The following is a 6,159-nucleotide window of genomic DNA, read 5'->3' on the forward strand; positions in this document are numbered from 1 at the left end:
CCTGGAGATTTGGGAAGAGAGCGATGTTGTGGAGCATTGTGACAATAGCAGGATACGAGTTTGGGAGATTACCCAGTCTGTGTGGGGGGCGGGGGGAAGGAAATTGTCTTGCCTGCCCATCCAAGTTGAATGTTGGGGTTGAGATGGTGATCAGATTCCGTGCGGAGGGTGAAATCCTTTCACTGAATTTCACGTTTACAGCTCAGGTCCTCGAGGAATCGCTGCTGTATTCCCAGGAGGTGGTGGTCTCATTCTTAAAGCAAAAAACTTCAATCCAGGACCGGTTTGTCAATAAGAACAAGCTGGAGGATTGGGATGATAGAAACTGTTCAGCACTGATTCATTTTATTCATTGTTGTGTCCTGGAATAAGCAAGTGGATTGTAGCTGTCCATTAAAAACGCAAATAGAATTCGGAAGTTTCTGGCCAGTAACTTCACAATGTCCACTATTACATCACTCAGCATCCTCAGCTGCATCTCATCTGGTCCACATGACATGTCACCATTACCTACAGCCAGTCTTTCTCATTCCTCTTTGACATAAGTTTTATACAAAAGAAAACAATTACGAATGGTCGATGAGGAAAGTGAGCACTTTTATTGAAGGGAGTTTAAAGAAACCTTTGTGATAAAGAAGTGGGATTAGGGAAATGAAAGTAACAATAAGTGGAATGAAGGCACGGGTTGTTCCTGGGCTGACTGCAGAATTTGCTGTTTATTTATTCAATAGAGATTTCAGGCCAATTGTATTTGATGTCATTAAGGAGATTAACATTGAAGGAAGCATGTCATTGTCTATAATGTGTGATTACCTCCTTTTATCAAAATTGCTCTGATAGATGGGATTCAAAGAATTGGAGTCATATGGCATTCCTGTGGATTGTTAGATCCTTGCGAGGGTTCAAACAAATCCTTTGGAAAACCGCCAAGACCGAGGAGATTGTGCAGTGGAGATTGACTGGAGTGGTATCAGTGGTGAAGGGTGTGCTTCCGGAAGATGTATTTCCAATATTGCAAACCAGGCTGCAGATTCACGACCTTCTTACCAACTTCTCATCGATGAAAAGGATGCACTGGTGAAAATCTTCCATGAATCCTTAAATTCTGGAAAATCGCAGCGTGTTTACTTCAGACAGGCATCATAATGAGCGCAGGCTGGTAGTGCCGGAGAGCCTGTTCCTGTGCTGTACTGTTCTTTATGGAAAACTGCCAACATAACACCCTTATTCGAAAAGGGAGGGAGACAGGAACAGATAACTAAATGCTAGTTAGCATAATATCTGTCATGTGGAAACTGTTAGAGTCCATTCTAAAGGATATAATAGCAGAACATTTAGCAATATATAACATAATGAAACAGATTCAGCATGGCTTCAAGAAGGGCACATAATGCATGACAATCTGTTCGATTGTGGTAATGATCAGGATAAATAAAGGGGAATCCTGCCTCCAGCTGCCTCCCTACCTCCAGTTCCCTCCATCTGTTCCTCTCACAATATCACCCATTGTGTCACTCACCTCTTTTCCCCCCTCTCACCCTTCCTCGCTTTTCCTAGCCGCCCTCTATCTCTAATCCATTTCCCTTTCTCTGGGATCTGCCTTGTCTCCAGGCTCCCACTGACCCCGGGTTCGGGGACTCTCAGGCCGGCCAGGGCTCTTTAACCGGCACAATTCACAGGAAAAGTGACTTCAGTTTCCACAATATCATCCGCTCTCTCTGAAACCCCCAAACTGAAATTCAGACTCACCGTGAAGGTGTAGACTGCGAGGGCAGCATGGCGGCACAGTGGTTAGCACTGCTGCCTGACGGCGCCGAGGTCCCAGATTCGATCCCGGCTCTGGGTCATTGTCCGTGTGACGTTTGCACATTCTCCCGTGTTTGCGTGGGTTTCGCCCCCAGAATCCAAAGATGTGCAAGCTAGGTGGATTGGCCACGCTAAATTGCCCCTTAATTAGGAAAAATGAATTGGGTACTCTAAATTCTTTTAAAACAAGGTGAAGACTGCGGGTCCCGCTCCTGCTGTTTAATACAGATCACTATAACTGGGCACAGTGAGCAGAAAGAAATTCGTGTTCTTTGTGTAAATTTCACTCCAATTTCAAACGCCCCTGAATGAAAGTGTCGGTGTCACACGGCTCCCGTTCAGCCAGGAGATTGCACCAGTCCACAATAAATGTAGTTATGCAATTTATTTCTGATGTTCTGTGTGTCATTACATAGGACTCTTACTCTGATCTGAGACCTTACCTTGTCCTTGTGTCCTGATGCTGCCCTTATCATCCTGTTTCGGTAATAACTTTTTACTGGTATTAATTATGTAACTTACTTAGTGATTAATTTATTCAGCCACTAGGAGTGTTTTAAGCTCATTCTGTAAACGGAACTTTGCGTGGCTCGTATTTCTGGCCCGTTTAACCCACCTATTTACTATTGTTTCAGAACGAGAACTTAGTTATTAATGTTGAAGATTGTTGTTTATTTAAACTATGTTTCCACTCAAACCAAATTGATGCTGGTTATTAGATAAGAAACCCATGGCTGATGAGAACAATTGGTGAATTTTATTTGAGGAGTGTCCCTTCCAGGTTTTGCACTGAGTGCTGAATTTGGTGATTTTTGAGTGCGATAGTGAGAGTTTGGTGACCGAGGGAGTGCTGAATTTGGTGCTTTTTGAGTGCGATAGTGAGAGTTTGGTGACCGAGGGAGTTAGGTGAGGAGGGAGTAAGGTGCTCCTTTCATTTTGTTTCCGACATTTCCGCAAAGAGTGCGAAGAGAGCCAGGAGTTTACAGGAAGTGTAGCTGACTGGGAGCAGAGTCGGAGGGCGGAGATCTAGTTAGTCCACACAGCAGCTATATTCTGTAAGGTAAGAGGGGATGGAGGCTAGGCCAGTTGCATGCTCCTCCTGTAGGATGTGGGTGGTGAGGGATACCACCGGTGTCCCCGCTGACTATACCTGCGGGAAGTGCATCCAACTTCAGCTCCTCAAAGACCGTGTTAGGGAACTGGAGCTGAAGCTGGATGAATTTCGGATCATCCGGGAGGCAGAGGGGGTGATTGAGAAGAGTTACAGGGAGGTAACCACACCCAAGGTACAGGACAAGAATAGCTGGGTTACAGTCAGGGGGAAAAAAACAAACAGGCCGACAGTGCAGGGATCCCTCGTGGCCGTTCCCCTTCAAAACAAGTATACCGTTTTGGATGCTGTTGGGGGGGATGACCTACCGGGGGAAGGCCCTAGCGGCCAGGTCTCTGGCACTGAGTCTGGCTCTGGGGCTCAGAAGGGAAGGGGGGAGAATAGAAAAGCAATAGTTGTAGGAGATTCAATGGTTAGGGGAATAGATAGGAGATTCTGTGGTCGCGAGCGAGACTCCCGGAAGGTATGTTGCCTCCCGGGTGCCAGGGCCAGGGATGTCTCGGATCGTGTCTTCAGGATCCTTAAGGGGGAGGGGGAGCAGCCAGAAGTCGTGGTGCACATTGGTACCAACGACATAGGTAGGAAAAGGGGTGTGGAGGTAATAAACAAGTTTAGGGAGTTAGGCTGGAAGTTGAAAGCCAGGACAGACAGAGTTGTCATCTCTGGTTTGTTGCCGGTGCCACGTGATAGCGAGGCTAGGAATAGAGAGAGAGTGCAGTTGAACACGTGGCTGCAGGAATGGTGTAGGAGGGAGGGCTTCAGGTATTTGGATAATTGGAGCGCATTCTGGGGAAGGTGGGACCTGTACAAGCAGGACGGGTTGCACCTGAACCAGAGGGGCACCAATATCCTGGGAGGGAGGTTTGCTAGTACTCTTCGGGAGGGTTTAAACTAATTTGGCAGGGGAATGGGAACCGGATTTGTAGTCCAGCAACTAAGGTAGCCGATATTCAGGACGCCAAAGCTTGTAATGAGGCAGTGGGGAAGGGAACACTGACAAAGGAGAGTATTTGCAGGCACGGAGATGGGTTGAAGTGTGTATACTTCAACGCAAGAAGCATCAGGAATAAGGTGGGTGAACTTAAGGCATGGATCGGTACTTGGGACTACGATGTGGTGGCCATCACGGAAACTTGGATAGAAGAGGGGCAGAAATGGTTGTTGGAGGTCCCTAGTTATAGATGTTTCAATAAGATTAGGGAGGGTGGTAAAAGAGGTGGGGGGGGGTGGCATTATTAATTAGAGATAGTATAACAGCTGCAGAAAGGCAGTTTGAGGAGTATCACCCTATTGAGGTAGTATGGGTTGAAGTCAGAAATAGGAAAGGAGCAGTCACCTTGTTAGGAGTTTTCTATAGGCCCCCCAATAGTAGCAGAGATGTGGAGGAACAGATTGGGAAACAGATTTTGGAAAGGTGCAGAAGTCATAGGGTAGTAGTCATGGGCGACTTTAACTTCCCAAATATTGAGTGGAAACTCTTTAGATGAAATAGTTTGGATGGGGTGGTGTTTGTGCAGTGTGTCCAGGAAGCTTTTCTAACACAGTATGTAGATTGTCCAACCAGAGGAGGGGCAATATTGGATTTAGTACTGGGTAATGAACCAGGGCAAGTGATAGATTTGTTAGTGGGGGAGCATTTTGGAGATAGTGACCACAATTCTGTGACTTTCACTTTAGTAATGGAGAGGGATAGGTACGTGCAACAGGGCAAGGTTTACAATTGGGGGCAGGGTAAATACGATGTTGTCAGACAAGAATTGAAGTGCATAAGTTGGGAACATAGGCTGGCAGGGAAGGACACAAGTGAAATGTGGAACTTGTTCAAGGAACAGGTGCTACGTGTCCTTGATATGTATGTCCCTGTCAGGCAGGGAAGAGATGGTCGAGTGAGGGAACCATGGTTGACAAGAGAGGTTGAATGTCTTGTTAAGAGGAAAAAGGTGACTTATGTAAGGCTGAGGAAACAAGGTTCAGACAGGGCATTGGAGGGATACAAGATAGCCAGGAGGGAACTGAAAAAAGGGATTAGGAGAGCTAAGAGAGGGCATGAACAATCTTTGGCGGGTAGGATCAAGGAAAACCCTAAGGCCTTTTACACATATGTGAGAAATATGAGAATGACTAGAGCGAGGGTAGGTCCGATCAAGGACGGTAGCGGGAGATTGTGTATTGAGTCTGAAGAGATAGGAGAGGTCTTGAATGAGTACTTTTCTTCTGTATTTACAAATGAGAGGGGCGATATTGTTGGAGAGGACAGTGTGAAACAGATTGGTAAGCTCGAGGAAATACTTGTTGGGAAGGAAGATGTGTTGGGCATTTTGAAAAACTTGAGGATAGACAAGTCCCCCGGGCCTGACGGGATATATCCAAGGATTCTAGGGGAAGCAAGAGATGAAATTGCAGAGCCGTTGGCAATTATCTTTTCGTCCTCACTGTCAACAGGGGTGGTACCAGGGGATTGGAGAGTGGCGAATGTCGTGCCCCTGTTCAAAAAAAGGAACTAGGGATAACCCTGGGAATTACAGGCCAGTTAGTCTTACTTCGGTGGTAGGCAAAGTAATGGAAAGGGTACTGAAGGATAGGATTTCTGAGCATCTGGAAAGACACTGCTTGATTAGGGATAGTCAGCACGGATTTGTGAGGGGTAGGTCTTGCCTTACAAATCTTATTGAATTCTTTGAGGAGGTGACCAAGCATGTGGATGAAGGTAAAGCAGTGGATGTAGTGTACATGGATTTTAGTAAGGCATTTGATAAAGTTCCCCATGGTAGGCTTCTGCACAAAGTAAGGAGGCATGGGATAGTGGGAAATTTGGCCAGTTGGATAACGAACTGGCTAACCGATAGAAGTCAGAGAGTGGTGGTGGATGGCAAATATTCAGCCTGGATCCCAGTTACCAGTGGTGTACCGCAGGGATCAGTTCTGGGTCCTCTGCTGTTTGTGATTTTCATTAATGACTTGGATGAGGGAGTTGAAGGGTGGGTCAGTAAATTTGCAGACGATACGAAGATTGGTGGAGTTGTGGATAGTAAGGAGGGCTGTTGTCGGCTGCAAAGAGACATAGATAGGATGCAGAGCTGGGCTGAGAAGTGGCAGATGGAGTTTAACCCTGAAAAGTGTGAGGTTGTCCATTTTGGAAGGACAAATATGAATGCGGAATACAGGGTTAACGGTAGAGTTCTTGGCATTGTGGAGGAGCAGAGAGACCTTGGGGTCTATGTTCATACATCTTTGAAAGTTGC

Source organism: Scyliorhinus torazame, chromosome 24, assembly GCF_047496885.1.
Source record: "Scyliorhinus torazame isolate Kashiwa2021f chromosome 24, sScyTor2.1, whole genome shotgun sequence".
Classification (NCBI taxonomy): Eukaryota; Metazoa; Chordata; class Chondrichthyes; order Carcharhiniformes; family Scyliorhinidae; genus Scyliorhinus; species Scyliorhinus torazame.